General features: G+C 36.3%; 1 non-coding gene across 1 annotated transcript; it reads left to right on the forward strand.

Moving 5' to 3' along the window:
- The first annotated feature begins 18,721 nt into the window (after nucleotides 1-18,721).
- Nucleotides 18,722-18,805, forward strand: TRNAL-CAA. The gene has a single exon. It is a non-coding gene; the product is annotated as a tRNA-Leu (tRNA).
- Nucleotides 18,806-18,913: the final 108 nt, after the last annotated feature.

Below are 18,913 nucleotides of genomic sequence, written 5' to 3' on the forward strand. Positions count from 1 at the left end.
TGTCTTATGAGACACACAACCTAAGCATTGCCTCCTCTCCTCTCTTCCTTGTGGCCGGCCCTTACTCCTTCCCTTTGTTTTCTTCCTTTAAGGCTGGTGGCACCTTTCTTCTTGTCTCCTCTTTTGCTTCCTTAGGACCGGCGACATCAAGGATTGGAAAATCCTTATGGTCAGTTGCTTGGAGAGGAAGAAGAAGAAGAGGAGAAGCACTTGGTGGCCGGTTGCTTGGAGGAGAAGAAGAAGAAAGAAATTTTCTATTTTGGCATCTCTTGGTGGCTCGAGAGTCTTGAAGGAGAAGAAGTGGTTCGGGTGGATTCCATCTTGGTAGATCATTGCCCACACAACGTCCAAGAGGAGGAGAAGAATACGACAAAAGATCAAGAGGTCTTTAGCTACAAAGAAAGGTATAACTAATTAATGGTTTCTGCTTCGAATTAATTAGTTAGTTTTCTTTATATGGATTCTGAAAGACCAACACAAGAGGCTAGCGATTTTATATTTCGATTTTGTGCTATCGATTTTATGTATCGATTCTGCGTTTCGATCTTGTGCTTCTATTGAGGTCTCTGTAGTTAAACCTAGGGTTATTATAAGAAGTTAAATATCCAATTTCTTTGAAAGGCTTTGTCTAGGAAGTGGTGGATGATCCCATAACTAAGAAAACTTAGTGCCTCGCCATGTTTAACCTGGAAGCCAATCTTTGAAATAGATATTTAATCAACTTCTGTAATATGGTTTAACATAGGAAGATCACATCAGTTAAACTTAGAGTAAAAATGTTAAGTATCGTTTCCAATCCAAGTTTAACTTCTGAAGAGCAACTTGGATTAATAATGTTAAGCATCATTTGCAATCCAAGTTTAACTTCAGTAGAGCACATGGGTAGCTAGGTAAAGTTTTGTGCTTGTACAAATTTTTGTACAGGGGAAACAGAACGAAATCCAAGTGTAGCAACCATCACGGTAGTCAACAACTCAAGACACCTCCATTAGAGGAGTGAGGGAGCCTCTAATGGAGGCATGAGGGAGCCTCTAATGGAGGCACAAGGGTGCCTCCAACCTTGTTGGAGGCGCCTTCCACAAGGTAACTCGCCTAGTTAACCTTTAAAACTGGTTAACTCTTCCTCGCTTTCTTGGGTGATGCTCCAGCTATCCAAAGTTGAGCTCACACGAATCCAACTCTGACTTTCTCCTCGAGTAGGCTTCTTCCCCAGCTTATCGTCATTCGGATACACCGCGCGCGTCATTCTCGTCCACTTGTATAATCTTCCACAACTTCTCGTCCCTCAGATGCACCGAGCTCGTCGACTCACTTCTCATGCCATCATTCTCGTTCGCTACATCTTCCGCTTGACTTTTTGTGTTCCTAAGCTCTTGCAAACTTAGACACAAGGCATAAAAAATAATAGGACCTAACTTGACTTGGTTGATCACATCAAAACCAACTCGGGGTACTTACAATCTCTCTCTTTTTGATGTGCTTCAACCCAAGTTAAGTTAGGGAGACAAAATATATATAAAAAAAATTCAAAAATTTTAATTTATTACAAGTAACATAAGTGCAATCATAATTTTGTAAAAATTATGCAATTACCTCCCTCTTAACTTATCCCTTCTCCCCCTTTGATCAAATCAAATAAAAACCAACAGTAATTAGTGGAAACTTTAAAAAAAAAAAATAAGATTGAATAAATCAATGAAAAAGTTAAAATATTTTTCAGAGATTTATTTTTCAGATATTCAAATTTGGGGATTAAATATCAGTTTTGTCAAAAAAAAATGATTGGAAAATTTGTTTTAAGTTTCAAAAAATACTAAAAAATTTTCTTATAGTTAAATAGAAAAAGACAGATTAGGAAAAAAAGATTTTATGAAAAATATATTTTTAGTTTGATGAGAATAAATATTTTAATAAAAAATAATAATTTTTTAATTTAAATTATTAAAAATAGATTTTTAATTCAAAATATATTACCGATTTTTCTCAAAGTTCAAAATATAACGTTCCTTAGCTAAAAAATCAGGTTTTTCAAAATTTATCTTTAAATAATTTAAAATTTAAAATTTCCTTTTTTATCAAGAATTCATAACAAATTATATATTTATCAAAAAAAATTGAAAAAAAATTATTCTAACAGAAAATATACTTCATTATCAAAGAAAACAATTTCAATAGAAAACATTAATAATAGATATACGAACTAATTAATTTTGTAAACGGTATTTAAAATTAAAGAAAAATAAAATTACAGCTGGTATAAAAATTAATTTTAATCAAGCTAAACATGATTTCAGAATCCAAAATAAGTTATTATCTACTAGATTTATCAAATAGTTTCTTAGAATAGAATTTTAGCCACTTTTATAATTTAACCCATGTAATTCCTAATGTACCAATTTAATCCATAATTTTTAAACTTTGAAACATAAACAAAATTTGAATTTTTTCTTGATTTTAATGTTTCTTTTCCTTCTTTTAATCTTTCATTTTCAATCTTAATTTTATCAAATTGGTTTAACAAGCATGCATAAACTTTTTTTGATTTTACATATTTTGATTTATTTTTGCATAGGCTCCTAGATAAAATTTTAATTGCATTGTATAACCGATCGGGAGGCAAGAGACATACCTCACTTACTGTGTCGAAATCGTTGGTTGATGCTCCCCTTTCATCAATGCTTTCTTCCGAAACACTTTCCTCGCCTCTAGTTAGATATTCAGTTATTAATGCTAGTTTGGCAATCTCCTCAGTCTCAAACTCTTCTGAAGACGAATCGGTATCCATCGAAGAGTTGGATTCAACTTCTTTTAGTTTTTCATGGAGTTCCAGAAGCTTATCCCAGAGAGCTTTGGTGGATGTGTATGTGCCGATTCTATCGAGTTCATCAACTGGTAGTACGCTTATAAGGTGAACTTTACCATTTGTCATAAACTCGTCACACTACTTTTTGGTCCAGAGGTGTTCTTCGAGTTCTTCTCCGTTCTTGTTCTTTAGTGCTTCAAAACCATATTTCATTATTAATAAAATATTGAAATCTATCTTAAAGAATACCTCCCTTCGTCACTTCCAAAACACAAACTCCCCCTTGAACATTGGTGGGTGGATGCTAGATTTGGACATCTTCTCGTTGCTTCAGTTGGCAGTTAGTCCTTCTGAGGCAGTTGGGCTCTGATATCACTTGTTGATCCGCGTTAGGCTGGCTAAAGGGGGTGGCCTACAAGGAGAGTTAGAGAATTTCTCTAGCTTGGAACTTTAGCAAGGACAATTAATTAATTAAGCATAAGTAATAAACATAATATAAACAACAACTTAAAGAAATAAGTAAGAGACACTAGAGATTACTTTGTTACAACCTATGTGGTTGTTAATCCAAGGTATTTGAAAAGTTCTACTAGAATAACTCCTTTATCGAAGGTGGAATAGCCTCTTACACACTTTGAAAGCTCAAAAAAAAAGACTAGAAATTGAATACAGAAGTTATTGTTAGTTTTTTAGCTCCAGGGAGTATTTATAGCCTCCTGGAATATGTTACTGTTGGTTGGAGGCATCTCCAATGAGAATAGAGTTTTATCTGAACTCCATCGATCATCCAACAGTAATCGGCAACTCAAGGCTCCTCCATTGGAGGCTTGAGGGTACCTCCAACAAGGTTGGAGGCGAGAGGGCGCTTCCAACAAGGTTGGAGGTACCTTCCACAAAGAGGCACGAGGGCGTCTCTAACCTTGTTAGAGGCACCTTCCACAAGACAACTCGCCTAGTTAACCTTCAAAACTGGTTAACTCTTCTCTACTTGCTTGGGTGATGCTTTGGCCATTCGGAGTTGAGCTCACTTGAACTCAATTCTGACATTCTCTTTGAGCAAACTTCCTCCCCGATTTCTCGTCCCTCAGATACGCTATGCTCATCCTTCTCATCCACTGATGCACTCTTCCATAGCTTCTCATCCTCGGATGCACCGAGTCCATCGACTTGTTTCCCGTGCCATACTTCTCGTCAGCTATGTCTTCTACTCGACTCTTATGTTTCTAAGATTCTACACACTTAGACACAAGGTATCAAACACAATAGGACCTAACTTGACTAGGTTGACTATATCAAAACCAACATAGGATACTTACACATTCATCATCTCCTTTAGAGTTCAACTCTTTTACTCAGCAACTCCATTTTGCTAAGGAGTATAAGGAGCTACTGTTTCATGTCTGATTCCATGTTCGGCACATAACTCAATGAACGATGAAACATATTCACTGCCTTGGTCACTTCAAACCACCTTCATTTTCTTATTAAATTGGTTTTCAACCTCATTCTTATAGAGACTGAATTTCTCTATAACTTCATCCTTACTTTTGAGAAGATACACATAACAGTATTTTATGTTATTATCTACAAAAGTGATGAAGTATTTATTCCCACCACATGTCGATGTACCTTTTAGGTCTCACACATTGGTGTGAATTAGGCACAATAGTTTGTTGCATTTTTCAATATGTTAAAAGGATGACTTTATCATTTTCACTTCAACACAAATTTCACACTTGTGTTTTTGGTTAAGGAGGAATGTAGATATGCTTTGCATGTTAATTAATCTATGCAACATATCGTAGTTAACATATCCTAATCTACCATGCCACAAACATGAAGACTCAAGCATATAAGTGGAAGAGTTTGCAATTTTATTAACCTTAGGCATAATCTGTAAGTACCCCATGGTAGTTTTGATATGATCAACTAAGTCAAGTTAGGTCCTATTATTTTTTTACGCCTTGTGTCTAAGTGTGCAAGAACTTAAGAGCACAAGAAGTCGTGCAAAAGATGCAACTAACGAGAAGGACGGTACGGGAGAGAGTCGACAGGCTCAATGTGTCTGAGGGACGAGGCGCTACGGAAGAGTACGCCGGTGGATGAGAAGGAAGCGCATGGTGTTTCTGAGGGACGAGAAGCTGGAGCGGAAGGTTGCTCGAGAAGGCGAGGCTGCACACTTGACAAGACACTTTTGTTATCATATTTTTACTAATTAATAAAAGACAAAGTTAGTTATTATATTTACTTTAGTTCAGTGCCGAATGAATAAATATAATAATATCCTAGGATTGTAAGTCCTAGTCTATAACATATTAATTAGTTGAATTGATAGTGGGATATTGTAGATATATAGAATGCTACTCTTAACTATTCCTAGTCAAGCATTAATATACAAGGACAATATTAATGCATTGAGATTAGCATGTAAGTCAATTGATGACTAATCACACAAGTCATAGATATGAGATATCACATTGACACATGAGTATATATTAAAGAATATGTACTGAATTGACCCACCATGAGAATATTTCATTGATAGTTATATGAGTGTCATAAACATTCTCATGTGACTATTGATATGAATAGTCCTTAGACCAAAAGTCACTATGGTTCCTTACATAAGGAGTTGTGTACTTTAGTATCGGTAAATGTCACCTGTAACAAGGTGGACTATAAAGTCAATCATTGAATATGCAAGAAGTTATGTGGAGGGATGTAAAAACGAAAACGATATCTGTGAACTTCTTGATTAGTAAGACATAAAAATACATGACTATACTCAAATGAGTCAATATGAGATATTAAACTTATTTATTTCAGTGTTTACTTAGAGATCAAGAAACATAAAGATTGATAAGAGGATGATATGATCTATGACTCATTGATTAATCTAGATATCAAGGATAGAAGGATTGAGTCATACAAGATAATATACATTGACAGGTTAGTTCGGATCTCGATATTCTCATCACTTGGATACCAATGATGCATTGCTAGATGTCGCTCATTGCTTATGTATTTAAAGTGGTTTTAGATACATTGCCAACATTATGAGAACCTACTGGATCATAGATAAAGAACATGTTGGTTTGGAGATGAGTATTTTAGTTTGACTAAAATTCTAAGGATCATAAGAATAATAGGTTAATCTAAAGTGTTGGTGTCATCTTTGTAATGATTGACACTAGTGCTAGTGGGAGATTGTTAGTATTAGCTCTAAGAGCTAATTATGAGATGATTAGGCTTATTGGGTTAATGACTTATTGAGTTAGCAGTTAATCTAATATAATAATCTAACACATTAGCTTATTGAGTTAATGACTTATAAGGTTAATGGTTAATCTAAAATTCTAAACCAATTCATTAAGATATTAATGAATATTAATAGAGATTAATTAATCATTAGTCAAAGAAGACCAAGAGACACAAGAAGATTAATGCCCATTAATAGAGATTAATAGATCAATAATTAAAGGAAGACCAAAAGCCTAATTGTTAGAGTGTATACTAAAAGCCTAGCTTTTGTAAACATTTATTTGTTGAAACAAAAGAATCACAATTGGTCAATATCTATATTTATTTATTAAATGTAATTGTTCAATTAATTTATATAGTAGACAACATGGAGTGTGGTGTCACACTCAGTAGATCATGTTGTTGGTTCTCTATAAATTATAAACAGTTGCTCGTGACTAAGATAGAAAGGAACAAACTATCAGTATAGTCGTAGTGTAATTAAGTATTAGTTTATCTTGACTAATAAATTATACTGATACACTTTAAGTGTATTGAGTAGGATCATTTAGGTAAGTTCTTTTTGTACTGACTTAGTAAAAAAACTAGACCTTAGTTATTATGGAAGTGTGTGCTCTTAATCCTAATATAATAACAAGCACATATATTTAATATTTATTTCTTTGACTTATCAAAGGGTGAGGTTTAGCTCGATAAATCAATATGCCCGATAAGTTGGGAAATGATATTACTTATAATGTGTATTATTGATTATAGAAGGAATCTATGTCCTAGTTATCTAGGTTGAGAATGTCCCCAAGAGGAGCTCATAAGGATTGGCATGTTAAACCCTGTAAGTGGACCTAGTCCGACATGACAATAAAGTTGAGTGGTACTACTCTTGGAGCTAGATATTAATTAAGTGAGTTGTCAGTAACTTACTTAATTAGTGGACATTCGTAATCTTAAACACAGGGAGACTAACACACTCATAATAAGAATGAGCCCATAATGTAATTTGGGATTGGTGCGGTAGTGCGGTAATAACTCTCTAGTGGAATGAGTTATTATCGATGAACTTGAGTTGTGTGTTCAGGGCGAGCACGGGATACTCAAGCTCATCGGAAGGCCAAAACCAATTTCTCCTCTAGGTCCCTGTCGTAGCCTCATTATAGCCTCAAGTCCATCCAAATGTAAGGCTCTTCTTAGTGTCCAAGAAGGGGGTCAGACTATTGCTTGGTGACCAAGCAATGGCCGGCCACATCCTCTTATAGGGGCCGGCCCTATAGCTTGGTGACCAAGCTTGTAGGGGTCGACCAAGATTAATTCAAATAGGAGGGGTGTTTTGAATTTTTAAAATCTTCTCTTTGTAGAAAACTATAAGTTTTTAAAGAGAGATTTTAATTTTTAAAACTTTTCTTATTTTGAATTAGGTCACATGTTTTAATAGAGAGTTTTAAAAGTTTTAAAACTTTCCTTTTTTAACCATCCTCATGGTTTAAGAAAAAAAGGGAGATAAGTTTTAAAATTAAAATTTTCTATCATCATGTTAAAAAAGGAAATTTTATAAGAGAGTTTTTAAATTTTAAAACATGGTTTTAATTTTTAGAAACTTTCCTTTTTTAACTCTAGGAAAGAAAGCTTGTAAAATTTTGTAAGAGTTTTTTCTCTTGTAAAATTTTATAAAAAATTATTATTCCTTTCCTAAAACATGGTGGTCGGCCACCTTGCTTGGTGCCCAAGCAAGGGGCCGGCCAAGCTCAATCCTAAACCAAATAGGATTGATCTCAACCATTGATTGATGATTGATTCAATCAAGAGGAAAGAAAAGGAAAAATAAAAAGGAAAAAGGAAAAACTCTTGGATGATTTTATTTTTGTAAAAGGGGTTTTCCTTATTTGCCTTGGGCAAGTAATATAAAAGAAGGGGTGAGGGGGCTTCATGAGACACAACTCTTATTCTTTTGCTTGGGTGATCTCTTGGTGGTCGGCCCTTTCCTTTCTCCTTTTCCCTTTGCTCTCTTCTCCTTGGTGGTGGTGGTGGTCGAATTCTAGAGGAAGAAGAAAGACTCTTTTGAGTGGTGTTCATCTTGGAGGATCGTCGCCCACACGACATCCAAGGCGAGGCGAGGAATATGGCAAAAGATCTTGAGGTCATTAGCTTACAAAGAGAAGTTATAACTAGTAGTTTTCTTCCGCATCATACTAGTTATTTTCTTTGTAAGAATTCTAAATACAAGAGGCAATTAGATCTAGTTTATCGAATTTATTTTTCGATTTTGTGTTTTCTTCTTTTTCGAATTTGTGATTTGATTGTTCTTTTCGGTTAACCTAGAGTTATTTAAGGAAATAAATATTAGCTTTCCTTAAAAGGCTTTGCCTAGGCGGTGGTGGTTGCTCCCATATCCAAAAAGGCCATGTGCCTCGCCATGCAGTCCTGGAAACCAATTTTAGAAATTAATATTTATGGAATTAATAATCTATGTAGATTTGAATCAATAGTGTTAAGTTCCGCTTGCGATTCAAATCTAAACCATTAAGAACAGATAAGTTAAATTTGGAATCAATGATGTTAAGTTCCGTCTGCGATTCCTAATTTAACTTCTAAAGAACACAATAGGTTATTTAAGGAAAGGTTCGACACTTGTACAAAAAAAATTTTGTACAGTGGAACCGGTATGTTTTCCTAGGATTAACCAACAATTGGTATCAGAGCTAGGGTTTGCCTCTGTGTATTTTTAGAATTCAAAATGGTTATGCACATATCATACATAATTTAGGCAGGAAAATAGTAGGATGTGCTAACTCTTTGGTTGTAGGCTCCAACTATTATGGCTTATTGATATTGTGTGTGATTGGACCCTTGGACATGTCAAGGGAATTATTTGTGTGCATGATTGTATGTATAAAATACAGCAGGAGTTGTATTATTTTTAGAATTTTATTTTTGTTCGATCTAGAAAACATGTACATTCCCTCGTGGAATATAGGATCGATATATGTAAAATTCTATTTTTGTCACGGATCAGATTCTTGCAAGGCGAGGAACTTTTGGAGCACCAGAGGCGCAGCGGAATAAGAAGCAAGAAGGATGCGACAACTCGACCCGATGGCGGTGGCTAAAGATGACAGCAGCTAGGGTTGGAGCATACTGAAGACAGTGATGGAAAAGGCCATAATAGTTGGAAAATTAATTCCAAATTTATTGCTTTTATTTACTGTGATGTTTATATGTATGTGATGTATGCTAGCATAGGTTTAAATCCTCATTTTTTAAATAACTAAGTGGGAGAGGGATTTTAATAAATCCCATGGTCTCCATTACTGGTTTGTAAGTGATGCAACAAACTTGCGTGTTGGCTCTGAGTGCCTCCCTCCACAACGGATGGGTTTGTTGCGGATCACTAGATCAAACTTCCTTTTATGGATGGTTAAAGGAAATTATTTAGGAGCGTGTGATCTTCTCCAACTGAAGGGGCACAATCCTATTTAATGGACTTAGTATCAAGTAATGGTATACACTTAGACGCATTCAATAGTATCCTCCCCAACGGAGTCACTGCTATTGTATTGTGTGACCAAAGTGAAATCAACTATTAATTTTATTTGTCATGAAGTTAGGATGACAAGATAATAAAATTAATGGGTCTCACCCTCCTCTTACAAATGTTGAACTTGTATACGTTCACACTAACGTGGCATGCAATATTCATGGTGATTTGAGGTGTTGGTTAATTTAAAATAGTATTGTTTGAGGAATCAATATTATTCTAAATTTAGAGTCTTGACCAAAGTTTATTTTTGTGATTCTTAGGATGACTTTCAACCCACTAGCCATTATACTGAAAGAGAACAAACTTACTGGTCCCAACTATATTGATTGGAAAAAAAACCTGGATATTGTTCTTACTACTGAAAGCTATAAGTTTGTACTGACTGAGGCTTGCCCTGATGCACCTGACGGTGACTCTACTCCAGAGGAGATTAAGTATCATAAGAAATGGGTAAAAGCTGATGAGATGACGCGGTGTTACATTTTGGCATCTATGTCAAATGTATTGCAACATCAGCATCAAGATTTACCAACAGCTTATGATATAATGAATAATCTCAAGGAACTCTTTGGGCACCAAAGTCGGACTGCTAGGCAAGAGGCAATGAGGAAGCTAATGACAGTCACCATGTCTGAGAGGACACCCGTAAGGGATCATATCTTCAAAATGATGGCTTATCTGAATGAAATACAAATCCTTGGAGGAGAAATTGATGGGGAAACCCAGGTCGATATAATTCTCCAAACGCTACCCAGGAGTTTTGAGCAGTTCCGCCTGAACTATAACATGAACAAAAGAGTGTATACGTTGGCGGAACTTCTGACAGAACTACAGGCAGCAGAAGGAATATTTCATCATAGTTCTCAGATTCACTATGCTAAAAATGGTTCTACTTCTAAGTCGAAAGGCAAGAAGAAGAAGAAACAGGTCTTTTCAACAAAGAAGGTGAATAAACCTCAGAGTACAGGACAAAAAGCTGGAATGAAGAAGCCGAAGGGCAAGTGCTTCATCTGCAAGCAGTCTGGACATTGGAAGGAACCAGAACAATAAAGGTATATCTCATACTCTAGTAGTTGAAACATATTTAGCGGTGTTATCTACTAGTACCTGGTGTGTAGATACGGGAGCCACTGATCATGTCTGCAATTCTTTGCAGGGGTTCCAGGAAACCCGACGACTATTTGATGGAGAGATAACTGTCTACATGGGCAATGCTACTAAGGTGGCGGCTGTTGCAGTGGGAGACGTCTACTTATCTTTTGATAGGAATAGAAATTTGATTTTAAGAAATTGTCTTTATGTACCCAGTTTTAGAAAGAATTTAATTTCAGTTTCTAAACTGTATTTGGATGGATATTCAGTTTCTGTTAGTAACAATGCCGTTATAAAGAGAAATAAGGTGATTATCTGTTCTGGTGCATTAGTTGGCAATTTATACACTTTAAATCCAATTTCTCCCACAAAGCAAAATATGGAAATTAATAACACATCTTCTAACTCTAATAAGAGAAAAGAACATTCGGAAATGAACCAAACATATATTTGGCATTTAAGGCTTGGACATATTAACCTAAGTAGGATTCAAAGGCTTGTAGCCGATGGACTCTTGGGTTCATTAGAGTTGAAAAACTTTCCAATATGCGAATCCTGCTTGGAAGGTAAAATGACCAAGAGACCTTTTAAGGCTAAGGGGTATAGAGCCAAAGATGTGTTAGAACTGATTTGTGTGGTCCTATGTCTATCCAGGCAAGAGGTGGTTATGAATATTTCGTCTCCTTTATAGACGATTATTCAAGATACGGATACATTTACCTGATGCGCCACAAGTCTGAATGCTTTGACAAGTTCAAAGAATATAGGGATGATGTGGAGAAACGTCTTGGTAAAAGTATCAAGACACTACGGTCTGGCCATGGTGGCGAAAACCTCTTTGGAGAGTTTAGGAATTACTTATCAAAAGTCGGGATTCAATCTCAATAGACTGCACCTGGTACACCCCAGCAGAATGGTGTGGCAGAACGAAGGAATAGGACTCTTATGGAAATGGTTAGATCGATGATGAGTTATTCAGAATTACCAAATTCTTTTGGGGATATGCTTTAGAAACAACAGTGTGCATTCTGAATATGGTACCTTCTAAAACAGTTCCTTCTACTCCCATGGAATTATGGAATGGGTGTAAGCCTAGTCTAAATCATATTCGGATATGGGGTAGTCCAGCACATGTGCTGAAGGGAGATACTGACAAGTTGAAATCACGTACAGAAGTTTGTCTGTTTGTGGGATATCCAAAGGGAATGAAAGGTGGTTTGTTTTATAATCCTAAAAATCAGAAGATCATTGTTAGCACCAATGCTCAATTTTTAGAAGAAGATTATGTAATGAACCATAAGCCCATGAGTGAAATAGTTCTAGAAGAAATTAGAGAGGACACGTGAACTTTAGTACCAACAGTACAAGATGAAGTACCACAAGAAACTGCAACACGTGTCACACATGATACACAGTCAGAGACAGTGCCTCGTCGTAGTGGGAGGGTTGTAAGGCAACCTGAGAGATTCATGTTTTTGGGAGAATCTTCAGACTTGATCTCAGGTAAACATGAACCTGATCCCCGGACATATGATGAAGCACTCCAAGATATAGATGCAGAATATTGGCAAAAGGCAATGAATTCCGAAATAGAATATATGTATTCTAATAAGGTCTGGGAGCTTGTAGAATCACCTGATGGTGTAAAAGCCATTGGATGCAAGTGGATCTACAAAAGGAAAAGAGGGATAGATGAGAAGGTAGAAACCTTCAAAGCAAGGCTTGTTGCGAAAGGGTATACTCAGAAAGAGGGAATCAACTATGAGGAGACTTTTTCGTCGGTAGCCATGCTTAAGTCTATCCGGATACTTTTGTCCATTGCTGCTCATATGGATTATGAGATTTGACAAATGGATGTCAAGACAGCTTTCCTTAATGGAAGTCTTGAAGAAAACATCCATATGAAGCAACCAAAAGGGTTCATTGAAAAAGGCAAAGAGCATCTAGTGTGCAAGCTTAATCGGTCCATTTACGGATTGAAGCAAGCTTCAAGATCTTGGAACATCCGGTTTAACGAAGTAATCCAGTCATATGGATTTATTCAGTGTTCGGATGAGTCTTGTGTATACAAGAAGTGTAACGGAAACGTGGTGATATTTCTTGTACTATACGTAGATGATATTTTGCTAATTGGCAACAATGTCAAGGTATTATCAGACGTAAGGGTATGGTTGTCCAAATAATTTGATATGAAGGACTTAGGAGAATGTGCATACATTCTTGGGATCAAAGTTATAAGGGATCGCAAGAAAAGAATATTGTGTCTATCCCAAGCTTCATATATAGATACGATCCTTGCTCGTTTTAGCATACAGAACTCCAAGAAAGGTTTCTTACCTTTTAGGCATAGAGTAGCCTTATCTAAAGAGATGTCTCTGAAAACATCAAAGGAGATTGAGGACATGAAGGCAGTTCCTTATGCCTCGGCTGTAGGAAGCCTTATGTATGTAATGCTGTGTACGAGACCTGATATTTGTTTTACCGTGGGCATGATTAGCAGATATCAGAGTAACCCTGGACAAGGACATTGGACTGCAGTAAAGCATATATTAAAGTACCTGAGAAGGACTAGAGATTATATGCTAGTTTACCAATCAGACGATTTGCTCCCTGTGGGGTACACGGATTCGGATTTCCAATCAGATAGGGACAATAGTAAGTCTACGTCAGGCTATGTGTTTACTCTAGGAGGTGGAGCCATTGCATGGAGGAGTGTTAAGCAGAAATGCATCTCAGATTCAACCATGGAAGCAGAGTATGTGGCAGCCTCTGAGGCAGCCAAAGAAGCTGTATGGCTCAGGAACTTTCTAATGGATTTAGATGTGATTCCTGGTTTGCCCAAGATCATCACAATTTATTGTGATAATAGCGATGCAGTTGTAAACTCGAAGGAACCACGAGCCCATAAAGCAAGTAAACATATAGAGCGCAAGTACCACCTGATACGAGACATCGTCAAGCGAGGAGAAGTTGTCATCGCCAAGATTACATCAGAAGATAACCTAGCAGATCCTTTCACAAAGGCCCTTCCGGAGAAAGCTTTTGATCGACATGTGGAGGGGATGAGAATCAGATGTAAGGTAGCAGATATGGCAGCTTAGTCTTTTAGTATAAGTGGGAGATTGTTAGAGTGTATACTAAAAGCCTAGCTTTTGTAAACATTTATTTGTTGAAATAAAAGAATCACAATTGGTCAATATCTGTATTTATTTATTAAATGTAATTGTTCAATTAATTTATATAGTAGACAACATGGAGTGTGGTGTCACACTCAGTAGATCATGTTGCTGGTTCTCTATAAATTATAAACAGTTGCTCGCGACTAAGATAGAAAGGAACAAACTATCAGTATAGTCGTAGTGTAATTAAGTATTAGTTTATCTTGACTAATAAATTACACTGATACACTTTAAGTATATTGAGTAGGATCATTTAGGTAAGTTCTTTTTGTACGGACTTAGTAAAAGAACTAGACCTTAGTTATTATGGAAGTGTGTGCTCTTAATCCTAATATAATAACAAGCACATATATTTAATATTTATTTCTTTGACTTATCAAAGGGTGAGGTTTAGCTCGATAAATTAATATGCCCGATAAGTTGGGAAATGATATTACTTATAGTGTGTATTGTTGATTATAGAATGAATCTGTGTCCTAGTTATCTAGGTTGAGAATGTCCCCAAAAGGAACTCATAAGGATTGCCATGTTAAAGCCTGCAGGTGGACCTAGTCCGACATGACAATAAAGTTGAGTGGTACTACTCTTGGAGCTAGATATTAATTAAGTGAGTTGTCAGTAACTTACTTAATTAATGGACATTCGTAATCTTAAACACAGGGAGACTAACACACTCATGATAAGAAGGAGCCCATAATGTAATTTGGGATTGGTGCGGTAGTGCGGTAATAACTCTCTAGTGGAATGAGTTATTATCGATGAACTTGAGTTGTGTGTTCAGGGCGAACACAGGATACTCAAGCTCATCGGAAGGCCAAAACCAATTTCTCCTCTAGGTCCCTGTCGTAGCCTCATTATAGCCTCAAGTCCATCCAAATGTAAGGCTCTTCTTGGTGTCCAAGAAGAGGGCCAGACCATTGCTTGGTGACCAAGCAATGGCCGGCCACATCCTCTTATAGGGGTCGGCCCTATAGCTTGGTGACCAAGCTTGTAGGGGCCGACCAAGATTAATTCAAATAGGAGGGGTGTTTTGAATTTTTAAAATCTTCTCTTTGTAGAAAACTATAAGTTTTAAAAGAGATATTTTAATTTTTAAAACTTTCCTTATTTTGAATTAGGCTACATGTTTTAATAGAGAGTTTTAAAACTTTCCTTTTTTTACCATCCTCATGGTTTAAGAAAAAAAGGGAGATAAGTTTTAAAATTAAAATTTTCTATCATCATGTTAAAAAAGGAAATTTTATAAGAGAGTTTTTAAATTTTAAAACATGGTTTTAATTTTTAGAAACTTTCCTTTTTTAACTCTAGGAAAGAGAGCTTGTAAAATTTTGTAAGAGTTTTTTCTCTTATAAAATTTTATAAAAAATTATTATTCTTTTCCTAAAACATGGTGGCCGGCCACCTTGCTTGGTGCCCAAGCAAGGGGTCGGCCAAGCTCAATCCTAAACCAAATATGATTGATCTCAACCATTGATTGATGATTGATTCAATCAAGAGGAAAGAAAAGGAAAAAGGAAAAAAAGAAAAGGAAAAACTCTTGGATGATTTTATTTTTGTAAAAGGTTTTTCCTTATTTGCCTTGGGCAAGTAATATAAAAGAAGGGGTGAGGGGGCTTCATGAGACACAATTGCTTGGGTGATCTCTTGGTGGCCGGCCCTTTCCTTTCTCCTTTTCCCTTTGCTCTCTTCTCCTTGGTGGTGGTGGTGGCCAAATTCTAGAGGAAGAAGAAAGACTCTTTTGAGTGGTGTTCATCTTGGAGGATCGTCGCCCACACGACGTCCAAGGCGAGGCGAGGAATACAGCAGAAGATCTTGAGGTCATTAGCTTTCAAAGAGAAGGTATAATTAGTAGTTTTCTTCCGCATCATACTAGTTATTTTCTTTGTAAGAATTCTAAATACAAGAGGCAATTAGATCTAGTTTATCGAATTTATTTTTCGATTTTGTGTTTTCTTCTTTTTTGAATTTGTGATTCGATTGTTCTTTTCGGTTAACCTAGAGTTATTTAAGGAAATAAATATTAGCTTTCCTTAAAAGGTTTTGCCTAGGCGGTGGTGGTTGCTCCCATATCCAAGAAGGTCATGTGCCTCGCCATGCAGTCCTGGAAGCCAATTTTGTAAATTAATATTTATGGAATTAATAATTTAGGTAGATTTGAATCAATAGTGTTAAGTTTCGCTTGTGATTCAAATCTAAACCATTAAGAACAGATAAGTTAAATTTGGAATCAATGATGTTAAGTTCCGTCTGCGATTCCTAATTTAACTTCTAAAGAACACAATAGGTTATTTAAGGAAAGGTTCGACACTTGTACAAAAAAATTTTGTACAGTGAAACCGGTACGTTTTCCTAGAATTAACCAACAAATGACCTTTGGTATTCCTTGAATGAGTATAAAAGGTTTGTCTCATTCATTTTCATGCAAGAGAATTTGTCTTCTTCCTCTTTGGCTGAACCATTTTTGCTTGCTAGCACAAGAATATGGTTCTTCTCCAAAGCCATGTTCGTGCAACGGACGGAACTTGTTCATGTGTATACCATAGAGGCACGAACACTTGATCACACTAAAATCTGTATTCAAAAAAAAAATTACTGTCGAGATTGCAAAGGGCACAGAACAAAGGTATAACTTCCTTTAACAAACTTAGTATATATTTTTCCTTCGTATGGATCTTCTGAAAAGGATCTAATTAATTTTTCCGCTGTGCTTTCTGCGTGTTTAACGCTCTAAATCCTTACATATTTTTCTTCTTTTCTATTCACAAATATCTAACAAAGTGTCTTGTGTTCGAAGGAGGCAAAGACCGAAGAAGAGTGGCACGACAGTATTGCTGTTGTGGATGGGCCGGGAAAGATAAGGTCAGGCCATCTCCGATGGCGATTGTGATTCCGTCCGTCATTTGTGCATGGGAATCTCTAGGGCTGTAAACAAGCCAAGCCGAGCCGAGCTTTGGGGTGTTCAAGCTTGTTTGATAAGATAACCGAGCCGAGCTTAAAATGAACCAAGCTTTTAAAATGAGTGTTCAAGCTTGGCTTGGTTTATTTTTTATGAGCTTGAGCTTGTTTGAAGCTTGGCTTGAGCTTGGTTCGTTTATACGTTATCAAGCTCTCAATTCAAGCTTGGCTTGAGCTTGGTTCGAGCTTGGCTTGAGCTTGGTTTGAGCTTGGTTCGTTTAGATGTTATCAAGCTCTCAATTCAAGCTTGTTTGATTGTTTGAAACTTTTAATTGTTTGATTGGTTATTAAGATTGATAATTTAAATTTATTTATTTTATTTTATTATTTATTTGTCATATTGAAAAGAATTTTATTAATAAATATTGTTCGTGAACATTGTTCACGAACGTTGTTCACGAACGTTAACGAGCTGAACACATATGTGTTCAAGCTTGTTTGTTTAGCTTAACGAGCTGTTCAAGCTTGTTTGTTTAATTAATCTAATGTATATTGAACGAACATAAACAAGCTCTTACCAAGCCGAACACCAAGCTTATTCACGAACGCTTGGTTCATTTACAGCCCTACGAATCTCCATCTGTGGCTGCAAATTGAGAAAGGATCAATCTTTAAATTTACATTTTTAAAAAAAGAATCCACAAGGTAAAAGTGAAATGCAAATTTGCAATGGATACTTCCATAATAATTTTGCCCGCTTTTCCGGTAAATATGGATATGGAGACGTCAACGAATCCATGGCTCTCCCTCGAATTCTTCTTCCTCAGCTAGAAGCTCTCCACCATCAGATTCGATTCTGTTTGGCTCAAGAATCTGACCATGAGCTCCTTCAACGCCACCACAACGACGCCATGAAGCTTCTCCGTCAGAAAATGGGCTCCCTCTTGTAGACTTCCATCGCCAAGGATGCCGCCGATTCACCGGAGCTGGTGGCGTCTCCGATGGCGAACAAGAATTTGGTCTTCCACGTGGGATTGGAGGTGCCAGAAGTATCGATCCTAGTGCGGTACTTCTTGTCGGGGTTTACCCACCCGACGACGAACCACTGCGGCTTGAGGAAGGTGGAGCAGCGGCGCCGGAGGCCGCGAGTGAAGATCATGCAAACCTCGACGTGGATCTTGGACATGGGGTTGGGTTTGATTAGGAGATCCATATTAGTCAAGTAATTGGGCGATGGGAGAAGGAGGAAGATGATGAGAGAGATCGTAAAGGAAGAAGATTGCGAGCAATTGAAGAAGAAGAACGGGATGCTTTGCAAAGGAGAAAATTATCTTTTCGGTCTGGTAACTTTATTTTTTTTTTAAATTTTAGTACTATTAATGAGTTATTGTTAGATAATTTATAATATTTTTCAATTTCAAATAATTTTTTTAAAGTAAAATATTCAATTAGAAAATATCAGTAGTTGACGGTCGAAGAATACCTAATTGACGGAGCATGAATTCTCTGGTCTATAATTTAAGAATCAAAAAATGATCCACATTGGTCTATTTCTATGGACCCCCCACTTAAATAGATAGGGTCAATCATAATCCACTAATATCAAATAGTGGACCATCCTTTAATCCATAAATTATGGGCGTATCCCATCTTAGTTGATGATCAAAATGTTAAGTTGTAAAAAAAATCACATAGGTCATAAAAAATCAAAATCTATAAATTCAATTTACAACTCAATATTTTAACCGCCAACTAAGTATTTGCCTATTAAAAATTTTAATTTTAGAAGAAAAGGACTAAAATTAATAATATTATAAATTACTGTACTAAAAACGGACTAAAATTAGGAAAAGTATAAATTACAGAACTGAAATGTAATTTTCTCTTTATAGAGGAGCAAGTTTTGCTATCTTAAATTATAAATTACTTTTATATTTACTTAAAATTAAAAGGCAAATTGTCAGGATGGCCGAGTGGTCTAAGGCGCCAGACTCAAGTTCTGGTCCTCGAACGAGGGCGTGGGTTCAAATCCCACTTCTGACAAAGTTTTGTCAATAATGTTTTTTTATTTTTTTTTGCTTTTTGCAATATCACCTGTCACGTGCTGCTCACGGGCCGCGATCCGATGCTCTTTTTTTTTTTTTTTTTTAA

This window comes from Zingiber officinale, chromosome 6B (genome assembly GCF_018446385.1).
Source record: "Zingiber officinale cultivar Zhangliang chromosome 6B, Zo_v1.1, whole genome shotgun sequence".
Lineage (NCBI taxonomy): Eukaryota > Viridiplantae > Streptophyta > Magnoliopsida > Zingiberales > Zingiberaceae > Zingiber > Zingiber officinale.